This window comes from Lygodium microphyllum, chromosome 21 (genome assembly GCF_053477565.2).
Source record: "Lygodium microphyllum isolate KBCC chromosome 21, Lygodium_microphyllum_v1.1.10, whole genome shotgun sequence".
Classification (NCBI taxonomy): domain Eukaryota; kingdom Viridiplantae; phylum Streptophyta; class Polypodiopsida; order Schizaeales; family Lygodiaceae; genus Lygodium; species Lygodium microphyllum.
In genome coordinates, this window is record NC_141155.1 from 99,649,677 (window position 1) to 99,662,064 (window position 12,388).

Genomic DNA, 12,388 nt, shown 5'->3' on the forward strand with positions numbered 1-12,388 from the left:
TTTCCTTCTTCATTTGCTGAAAATACTTCAACGAACCTGTAGATAGGTGGAATACTTTGTCACGAACAACTTTCCAATTCAGAGTTTTTGCATAGGAACAGCCCTTCTAGGAGTTTTGAGCACTAGTCAGTTCTAACTCCAGCTGACTAGTCTGACTTGCAGAGTTGCAGACTTAGCCGACTTGATGAACTTGCAGGACTTGATTCCAATCAACTTGCAGAACTTGACTTCTGATGCGCAGGACCCGGAGTTTGGTGACTTTGTTGCCCTGTGTGACTGCAGTGATTTAGCTTTGACTTAAGTGATTAAGCTTGAGAAGCTTAATCTAACTCAGTCGTCAGATTTCGTGGGGGGGGGGGGGGCTTTTCTCCACGCCGCGTGATTTTCGGAAGGCCGTCTTGCTGCTCGATGAGGATTTGTGGAATTTCCTTAAGCTTTTAAGCTTTATGACTAAGCTTTTGAAGAAAATAGATATGAACTTCTTACTGTATAACCACGACTTGATGAAGGAGATGGATGCGTGGTCCTCCGCCTGCACAGCCTGGTCCTTCGCGATCTGAGAGTAGAAACAGGGGTTCTTGATCGCCAGAAGTCTGCCTATATCGACGGTTCGCGATGAGATTGACTGTAGAGCCCGATCGTTCCTGGAGCTCCGCCTTTGCTCGAGATGGATAGCGATTGGAAGCTCTTGATCTCAGCTCCGCTCTGATACCACTGGTGCGCAGATTGGTCGCAGAATGCTCACATAGTGAATCCCGGAAGGTCCCCAAGAACAATGAACTCTACCTTTTTGCACAAAAAACAATGTAAAAGCATGAACGACAAGAAGCAAGAGACCAATTGGGTTCAATCTCCGCCCATGCCTTGTGTGAGCGCTTCACAAAGCATGTATTTTATGTATATTTCAATCTTCATGCTCAATAATAGCCCAATTTACAAAAATATGACAAGCTTTTAGCTTTTGAGTTTGCTTTCTACAAAAATAGGAAATAAAGCTAATGGACGGTGCCCATAGAGTCTGGCACGCCCAATCTCAATGTCCAAAATAGAAATAACATATCTGTGCGCATAGGCGCATACAAAATAATAATCAATTATCGATGTCTCAATAGACATAACAAAATATAGGCGTAGCGCCTATCAAAATATAATCCAAAGGTCGAATACTCGCTAGACTCCAATGCTTTCCTCCGCCACTGCTGCTATCTCTACACATCAACTGAAGCATTCACAATCGTTAGTAAAATAATACAATTAAACCCACAAAAGTGAATACCTAGCAGTCTTCAGCTACATAAATAAATCAACTGGTTAGAAATAAATCCTAACCTTAATTTATTACGAGTGCGCACTCTAAACTCATAAACGTTTATTAATTTAATATGCATTTTGCAGAATCACCCGCTATGGAATCACCCATGTACACACTAAATTAATGAAACGCCCGAAAAGGACAGGCGTCCCCATCAACTTCTCGCACAAAGAATCCTCTTTGTGTATGAGCCCCGGTCATCTAAGTTTACGGAATCCACCGTAAAACCTCACGGAATCCACCGTGGAATTTGCCTCCTGGCATCATTTTGAGCATTGCACCTTGTAGAAACAAGCCATGGCATATTGTAACTTAACTAGGTTAAAAATAATCTTATTGAACTCATCATACTCATGCTCATAGCTCTAAACCAAAATGGATTATGCAAAATCATATGCTCTATTTTTCTATGAGCCAATGTATTTTCTATTATAATGTACATTACCATGTAGGCTTGCCAACTAAACCTAGCTATATCACATGCTATTTGAACTTCTTCCACGAATAAACTATTAAGGGCATCTAGAATACCCTCATTCAATGCAGTAAGGGGGAGTGCTTGATGTTGAGGGTCTCTTGAAATTACAATAATATATTTGTGTTTCAAGAATGCCTTTAAAAGCTTGAACTATTGAGTCTCATCTTGGCCTCCAATATCATCAACAAAGTTTCTAAAAAAGAAATATAGACAACGTCAAGGTATATAGTAAATCAAGATAGTCTACTAATGGGATATTACTATCCTCAAAGCTTTCGTGTGTCTCTTCGAGTTTCAGTATTCATTGATAGAGATAACATTGGTATACACTTCTCCTCCATGGATGATTTTCTTTGCACCTTCTCTATCATTGCTTGTTCCTTATGCTAGACGCTTATTTATATTGCTTCATTTCTTCTTCTAACTCAAGCACTTTATTTTCTTGGTCATGCAAGGCTTCTTGAAATTCATTCAAAGAACCTTGTGACAATAAGAAATACTGATGAGTGTTATATAATATTGATTGTTTGCAATAACCTAATAGACCATGTTTACCATTCCCAACATAAGTGAGTAATGAAGATACAAAATTAAAAGGAGAATTTAGGTTAGTATAAGGGTCATTTGGATACAAGGAACCCTCAACCCAAATATCAATATTTTTCTTTTCTTATGCATGACATTGGGAAGTTGTTGTTGCATCTAGGCTACACTTACTCTAAGAGGTATTTATCAGGGCATACTCCTCATCCACACAAATATGGAAATTCACTTTCCTCTTATGGTGGCTTATGTCTCTAAGAAGTTCCATTAAGAAATGCAAGCTAGGAGAGGAACTTGTAAAAATTGATTTTCTTGGTGTAGTATTGGTTTATAAGAACCAAAAGGCAAAATAAAGAGTGAAATTTGCTTAAATGAACATATAATATGGTTAAGCACCTTTACAAATGAAAAAGAATAAATTTTTAGGACAAAAAAGTCCATTTTTGGGGCCAAAATTAACCTATCTTATTGATGTGGTACTCAAAGGAAGTAGTGGGGTATAAAATACTTATGTAGCTACCTCTAGAGGATCCCAAGCACCACATATGTTGAGTTTTACAAAGTTAAATTGATTTGGAGGAATCTTAATTGTAAAATAAAATATTAAAATGGTATTTCAACTTGCAATATGATTGGATACCTTTTAAGATAAAGAAAACCTTTTTCTGAAAAAATAAAACTAGTCATTATTTGGGGAAAAAATAAATTTGAGTTGCTGATATGACACTATTGGAAGAGTGGTGGATACCATCTTGGAGGATGAAAAGGGTTGTTGCTTGGGTGAAAAGAAAGGGAGATCACCTTCTTTTGGGGTCAGGTCCACCATAAAAGTAGGGTGAAGCCTAGGAATGTAGAGGGTCCAAGGGACAAAAATGCATGAAATTATGACCATACTCAAGGGTCTAGTCCAAAGTTAAGGTTTTTTTATCATTTCCTTATGAGGTCCTTTTGGAATCCATATTTATCCTATTGGTGGGTATTCTTAACTAGAAGACGTTTGGAGTTGATTGTACATGGACTTCTTTATAGTATATATTAGGTACAAAGTATTAGAATGATGGCCATTTTGGATATTGCTAACCTCTAAGGAGGAGAATATCCATGTTATGCGATATGAGTTATAGAACATGTTTGGTGTGTAAGACATTCAATCTCCATTTACTAGAAGTCTACTCATTGGAAAATCTAAAAATCAAAGGTTTTAGATTAATTCGGTGCTCTTGCCACATAGCATTAATAGAATAGATAGAGGTTTCCAAAAAAAACATACTCTTGTGTGTGTGTGTGTGTGTGTGTGTGTGTGTGTGTGTGTGTGTGTGTGTGTGTGACACTATTATAGCTTATCTCATTTTACAAGTGATACCTAAGGATATTACATCCAGTATGAGAAAGTGAGAGGAAACCTTATTTGCATGTGAATCTCACACCATTAATGAAAAGACATGTAAAACTATAAAAACACAATAAGGAAACTAATATTTTTGTTATAATTTGTCAAAGTAAACACTATGGCTTTCTAACATGATGGTGCTGGTACATAATACCCTCTCTTTTCCTTAGATCAATGTTGTGGGCTTTCTCTCTAATTCCACAATTTATGCTAGTTTAGTAATTAGTGTATGAAATGGGATTTTTAGAAAAAAAATTGTGATAAAATCTTGTATTTATTACTAAAAACATGTATGAAATGTGAGTTGATACAATAAGGTATATATCCTTGAAGATATATGTCTAATCATGCAAAAAAGTTTAAGAGAGTCTAAGAGGAACACAAGTACATATTGAGAGGATAACAAGTCCTTCGATAATGAAATTTATATGTGTGCACATGTGTTGGTGTAACAAGATATGTCATGCACTAATCTAACCTATTTGATGTAATAATTAAGCATTTTAAATCATATAAAAAACTAAGGCCTACATTTCCATTGTAGTCTTTTAGTTTTAATATTATATTCTAAATTATAATTTGTTGTGTTACCTTAGGTATACTCCTCTCACAAAAATATATCATAAAACCCTTTGAAATGTGTAATCTTTGACATTAAGATATATCTTTTTAGAAGAGTTTATTGGTCAGTTTTCTTATTCACGTGCAAACAAAGAGCTATGAGCATTTCTTAAACTCCCTTTTGAGTTTCTTGGCTGCAATTAGTTGAAAATCAGCATTATCACTCTCTCTAAGTGAATGAGCTATCCATGCATAACAAACTCCATGTAGAGATGAGAGAAGTCCATAGTAATTTTACCAAAGTGTTTCAGTTAGTCACAACCCAAGACAACATCAATGGGGCCCATGTCTAATAGAATTAGATCAACTAATGTTACATAGCTTTTAGCCAAGCATAGGGAATCCTTGGAGCATACATGTGTGCTAATTTCTTCATCATTGTTTACTACTTGAAATTTTAGCGGGTGATATAATTCCATAGGGATACATTTCAATCGATCAATGGTTGATTTATTGACAAAATTGTCTGTACGACCACTATCCACTAGGATAAATACATGCTTTCCTTTAATGCTTCCTTGGATGTGCAAAGTGATGGGGCTTCTAGAGCTAGTCCATGCATCCATGGAGATAGAGCAAAGAGAAGTGGTAGTTGAGAGGGGTGTACTAGAGGTGATCAAACCCATATCATGAGGTGGGCAGCCACTAAGGCCAAAGCAAAACCCATCCTTTGGATCACAGAACCGTCCTGGTCCAAGTCCTCTCTATGATCCTCATTTTCAACATGGTTATTTACAACATTCAAGCAATGTAATTTCTCATCATCATTTTGCCAATCCTCCATTACATATATGCTATGAGCTTTGACCTTTGCTATCTTGCAGGGGCATTTGGAGGCATGGTTGTTGTGTACTTATTACCACACTTAAAACATAAGCCTTCTTCTTTCTTATCCTTCACAACATGTGGGGAAATGAATTTTTGGCTATTGGGACCACTCAAAGATAATGCAATTCAGGGCTTGTTTTCAGCATCTTTACCCTCACTATTAGGGTTAAGTGTTGTCCCAAAACTGCCATGTTAGGGGAGTGTGATGTTCCCATTACTTAGTTTATTTTAATGTGTGTATACATTTCAAAGAAAATTGATTTATGTTGCACATTTTTAAAAAAAACTAGCTCTAATTATGAAACTGACTCTCATTATGAAGATTATTATTATTATTAATGAGGTATTATATGCCAATTCATGGAAGAAAGACTTGGGAGACCCTCCCAAGACTAGCTTATTAAAACTATGTTTGTAGTATAGAATAACAAAAAGAACTAGCCTAGTGGATAGTCACAGTGCACTTGGTTGACAACGCTGTTGAGATGGGTGATCTCCCGGGAAGATTTTCCTACAAGCTAGTGGGAGCTTCTTGCGCGCAACCAATGACGCCAATGAACCCTTCATAGCCTATTGCCAAGTATGCCAAGGCCAAGATGCCAAGGTCTATGCCTTGGTCATCGCCTTGGTTGTAAGCCTTAGAGTGACAGCTGCCTGAGCCACGCAGTGCTCACCACATGTTTGTAAATTTTTATCTTCATGCTACAAAAATGGAGCTCCCTCTCTGATGTCATTAGAAGTACTAAAAGAAAGTGTTCTCTTTTTGGCATCGATGATATCATCGAAAAACGCTAAAAAGCAAGCGTCCTCTCTTTTACCCCCCTGCAAACTATAAATTGAGGCATTGGCGATGACTAGGAAGGGGGATAAGAGCAATCTTGACGAGGACGAGACATCGATCGGAAGGAAGACACTCTATTCCATGAGACGAAGAGACATCATTACATTCAACCCCAAAGAAATGGATACGCTGAAGGTCTCTCATCCTCTTCTACTTTAATCCGAGAACAGAAGACACTAAAGTACTTTATTCTATTCTATCGATCCGATTAGAAGTCATACCTCTACTCTCATCCCTATTCCATCTACTAGTGAGAGAGAAGTATTGCTCTCCACAAGGCAAGAAAAACCATCCGTGAGGCCTACCTCATTGAATCGAGTAATAACCATCATCATCATCGAGAGTCTTACACCCTTATCAACCAATATGACTGTCGTGCTCTTCTTCTTCTATGAATCATATTTCCATCATGGCCCCAAAGAAAAAGAATTCAAAAGCGAAAATCGCGAATGACCCTACTAACGTGGAATCAACAGTTGGAGTTGCAAGCACGGGGGTCATTAATGGAATCATGGGCGCGGATAACAACCCTTTACCAATTTTGATACCACTTGTTTTCTAAAAATTTCTATCCAAATTCAATAGAAATAAGATAAGTCTCTTAAGAAATACTATGATCTTAGAGTATTCACTTGGTAAATTATTAGAACATCTTATAGGCTAGAAAGTGTTAGAGAAACTACAAAATTCTAGAACTCGAGAGAAATCATGAGGAATTTTTCAAGACGAATTTATTAAGAACGAACCTTGAAGAAATTAGTCAAGGATATAGTTTAATCTAGAAGCTTTGATAGAAGATTTTAAGATTAAAAATGTCTCTAAGTTAAAGAAATTGACTTAAGGCCAAGAAACTTGGTAACAATAATAAACCTTAAATTGGAAAGTTAGAGACCCCAAAATCTAGATGCCCTTAGTTAAATTCCAAGGGGAAGATTTCATTATGTGAAATTCAAGTATCAATTGCTAATAAATTTATCATCACTTGAAAGTTGCATGATTGATTGAAGTCATAATTACTTGAAGACCTCAATCATGTTTGTGATTTTCTAGATTAGATCTTGATTGAATTAAGTATTGAACCAAATATAAATTGAGGAGCCCTATACCTCCCCCAAGGATAGGTGTTGAACCCCCATACCAAGAGGGGATGTTTTTACTGCCATGGAAGCATGGACCGACTCTGATGGCAAGAGGTCTCCCAATAGGGATCGTATTAAGTAGGAGGTGGTTAAGGTGCCAGGGGGGCTCTGGCTAGTAAATCCTTTATGCACCTAGGAACTATTTGGTCCCCTATATGGCCTAAGTTCTACTTGGGACACCTAAAAATGCTAGCTATAGGTGGATTTGATCTTGGTGATGTGCAGAAGCGTCGGATGAGACAGTACATGAAATTGTAATTTTTCTCCTGTATAGGCGGGAGAACACACATTATGGAATATAATCAATGAATTTGTTTTATTCTGATTGTATGTCCGTGAGTAAATTATGCAAACGAACAACTCTACATAAAATGATTCTTTTTAATTAATGAAGTTGTTTTTATATGTTTCACGTAATGTGATAGGTAATTAGATACCTAAGAACTTCCATAGAGGAAAGTGAGTGGATGGATTCCCGATGAATCAAGTCCTATGGCAAGGTGGTCTTGGTTAGCCGAGAGGTTTCCCAAAAAATAAACACTAGGAAGAAACTCTAGGAATGATCAATTCACTGGCTTACCTAGGGTTTGGTCTCAAAACCCGAACTGTAAATTATCTTAAGGGAAAGGTACAGCGGCTATGCCAAAGCACTATGAGGGATTTCATAAATCCTTAGTTTGCTACTGGAAAAAAGTGTTGTACTCCATAAACCAAGGGTAATGGCAGTCGCTCCTTCCGAATGAGAAGCCTCTCAAAGGACACCTCTAAATGTGAGCTAGTTGTTGATAGGTGACTGTTAGGTCAATTAGGGACCTTCAAGTACGGTCCTCCATGGGTAACAGCAGGATGCAACCCTTGCGGGCTAGACCTAGGGTTATAGAGCCGGACAAAATCCGATCATTTTGATTAGAGTACAGATGGCGATGGCTGGAAGGTAAACTTTAAGTGACTACTAAAACGTTACTCGTCACGTGATAAAGGCGGATACGTTACAAGGAGATAAAAAGGGATTTTGGGGCTGCTATTAGATGTGGGATTGCCTCTAAAAACACCATCAATCTGGCCTAATTGGGATGCAAGGTTGTCCAAAACCTTGTTGAAAACTCTCATTTTTACAGTACTTCCTTATATATCTTATAGCCAATTCAATTGCATCAAATAACGTAGAAGGATTTTGAGCCATTATATCAACCAACAAGCTAGGCTCTAACCCATAGGTGTACTTACACAATTTTGCATCATCAGTAACACTCTCAATATACTTGGTCAAGTTCATAAACTGATTTGTATCCTCCCTCAGTGTGAGATTGCATTGGTCAAGCTAATACCATCATCTTGCAACTGCTCTTTTTCCACCAAGAATACAAAAACTTGAAGCATATGCATCTTAAAGTCTTCCCAACCGAGAAACTGACGATTCTCACGATTGACGTAGAACTACAATGTGTGGACAAATCCCTCTAGATAGAGAGAGGCAGAGAGAATTTTATGATCATCGGTGTACATGTAAATATTAAAGTATGACTCCAATTTAGAGGCCCGTTCTTTCAAATCCGAAGGGGATGGTGATTACTTGTTTACTTGGTAAGAATGATCTTGTCACAAAGATCATTGGGCCTTGCTGCCCATGATAGCCTTGATGCCCATATATACAATGCTGCCCATACATACCATGATGTCCATACATGCTATGTTGTGCATTTACCCCATGCTGCCCATGATACCCATGCAGCCTCTATGTACCATGCTACCATGCTGGCCAGTAATACGATGATGTCCATTATTGGGCTAAGCCATATGAGTGCCATTGGGGCTCCTAGGGAGAGTGAGGGAGCTTTTTCCCATGGTGGGCGGGGGTCTCATGGGGGGAGGGGGGTTTTGGCTACATGGATGATGGAAGAGCTCAAGAGAGGCTCGTCAACCTCATGAACATGAGAAGGCTTGCCGACCTCATATATGGTAGTAGGGGGAATGCCCTTAGCTCTACGAATACCCTATGGCATAAAGCAATTCCAATGGTGGGGGCATCATGATTTGCACTTGGACTTGTTTGCATTATCTTGTGCCGAGGTCGTGGTGGCTAATTGGGCTACAAGAGTGGTGGGGTGCTCTAAGGTCTATTGAGTTGGAGCATTGAAGAGGGCCATTATCTTGATCACAAGATTAATTTTTGATAGTACTACCTAATAATGATTAGCATCCATATCATTGTGCCTTTCCATGTGACGACCAAAGCTCATGCCGACAAAGGGTGTCATTGAGTATACTGTAGGGATCCATATCGAGCACCTCCTCGTGCATGTCACCATTATAATCTTTTGTTGAGCTGGGTTCCTCATTCATTGAGGTCGTGGAGTCTCTAATCTCCCTCTAGACCTCATTATGGGCCTTACTCTTGCCTTTCTGCCTTGTCATATGAGTACAGTCCTCCATAGGACCCAATGTTAGTAAAACAGATGTAGCTTCTAGTAGGGAATTTTGATTGTAGATATTTTTTATTCAAGTCAAAGGTAACAAACCCCTCTTCAAGATGAGCTGTTAAGCCTTGTGATAGAAAATGATCTAAGATTTTTGCAAGTGAATCTCTATGGCCATCTAGTCTACACCCTGTCCATAGTGACCTCGGTGTACAAAAATGGCTATATCTTTTATACCATAACTCCAATCAGGGAGTTTGTTATTCAAATAAAAGGAGATGATGCCCTCTTCGAAGTGAGATATATAGGGCTTCCTCCCAAATTCAATACAAAATTTACTATAGCAAGCTTTTTATGACTATTCCTGATATTCTTGCAACTAAAACACTACCTATCCTGGTCCAAATTCACATTGTATTTGTGGCTCAAGGGCTAAGGAGCCTAAGTATCATGGTAATCAATATACATAGCATATTGAGCATGATCCCAAGCACATTTAATCATTAGTTTACTCTATCAACACTGTATATGGAAGCCTTAGTGCCATATAAATTGCATTGACTACATACATGTCAAGTGCCATATATGGGTATCTTGATCAATGAATGTGCCTCATATTAGGGGTATATCATCAGAAATGGGGTGATCATAGAGTATACCTACACCTCCATACCAATTTCTAGGCCCTCCAAATCACCAGGAGATGGGCAAAGTTCCCCTCGGTCTGGGTTGTGCACCCCTTCAAGGTCTTAAATGGTAAGGGAGGGTCACCTCTCTTTTGGCTTACCACATCGCCTGGCATTGGCCTTTTTCCTCGATGGGAGTATACATGGAAAATATTTTTAATTGCTCAGCCATCATGAGATGCATGTGGGAAAGTAAACATTGGGTCTTTTATGAATTGCAAGAATTGGACAACAGCTTGGATGGAGGGCTTACCTTGGTAGTCCAGTGACTCATGGCTACCACTTACCCTTTTACAATGGTTTATTACTCTCTTGGGATCAAATCAGTACACACATAACAAGGGAAGTGTTAGGGTCAACATTAACCAATTGAATAGAGTTCCCATTTTTTATTGAAATTCTAATGTAGTAGAGAAATTAAGCAAGCTACTAATTCAATTGAACATCATGCATTCAATGAAGGACTCTAAGTATAAGGCAATATACAACCTTAGATCTCTCCAACAAGAGGATTAAGCTAATTAAATGGACTAAATGAGATATTAAATTCTAATCAATACACCTTGTTAATGATTGGAGTAGATGAATGAGACTTGACCGATCAATGAAGCTCAAATTGTCCATTAGTTCAGCTCGAGGAAGCAAGACACCTTCAATGGGTTGGAATCTTCAAGTAATTGATACATGGTCTGATGGTGGAAACTCGCATACTTGCCCTTCAAGATTTGAAAGCTTTATGTGGAGTTTTCATGGCTGCTATAGAAAAACCCCTTACATTCTTGTGCCAATCCTTCGAATCAGCCTCCAATGCTTCACTAATAAAGGGAGCTTGTAGGGGAATGAACCTAGTGCTAGGGAGCTAAAGCCTTTCAGTAGAAGAGATCTCACATGAAAAATCCATGGCTACCCCAACTATCAAACGGCTACTAATCTTTCAAGGTTTTCTCTAGAAGCAAGAAGCATCAAGGGGGGGCGAAGTACTAAATGGGTGCCCAATAGTCAAGCTAGGGCTTGCAAGAGCTTCAGGGAGTTGCTGATGGAAGCTAGACAAGCAAAAACAACTTGCACAAATTGCACTGCAATTTGCATGGGCTATCTAGAGGGAAACACTAATCAAGCTATTGCTCAATGTAAAGCTAATGATATAAGGGATCAAGTGCTAGAGGTTGTTGATGTCCTAGGTAAGTGGGGAAAGAGATCGTGAGATTTCTTGCTCTTGGCATCCATGGCAGCTTGCATAGGAAGAGAGGGAGAGGGTCTTTAAAAGTAAAAAGTTACTAGAGTTTTGCTCCTTCTCTAACTCCTAAGCCTCTATATTTGTCCTGTAACCCCCTACATGTTGCATAGGAAAGAGTGTCGACTTGCTAAATTAACCATTTTACCTCCACATATGTCAAAAGCTCTAGCCATGGCTCCTGCTTATCTTCAAGAAAGTTGCCACTAAATGTAGTACTCCTTGCTACACTTATACATGTTGCTTGAGTAACTAGGATTTTAGATTTGAAAAGGAAGCTAGATTGGGAAAAGACAAAGAGAGAAAGGACCAAATCCTAATGCTCTAATACCAATTGTAAAGAACAAGAGAGAGAATGAGAAGAAGAGAGAGAATGAGGGGAAGCAAAAGAGAGAGAAAGACTAGGAGAGGAGAGAGAAAGATAGGAAAGGAGAGGGAAGGAAGGAGAAAGCCATGGGAGCTGAAGCATAAACTAAAGAGTTAGTTCTTGATTATACCTAGATACCCTAAACTAGGTCTCTTGCACCTTTTATACCTCTGTCAGTGTGACTAGGTATCTAACCCCTCGTTCCTATGTGTCTCACTCGTTAACAAAATAGATTAAATGTCAAGATCTTTAGGATAGAGCTAATTGATTTCAAATATTGTATTAAGGAATTCATATTAGATCATGTTCCCCACAAATTGCCATCATGTTCCATTTTCACATTTAGTGTTATAGCAAAGTCCTCCAACTTGTGTAGTGATTTCCACATTAAAAATTGCTATTACTTTGTTCAAATTCATTGGTTACTATTGGTGATATATAGCAAGAGTTCATTGCACATATGCATGAGCACTAAAGCTATTATCTAGATTGTTATATTGATCAATGTAGAGAAGGATGCTATTAGGTAGAA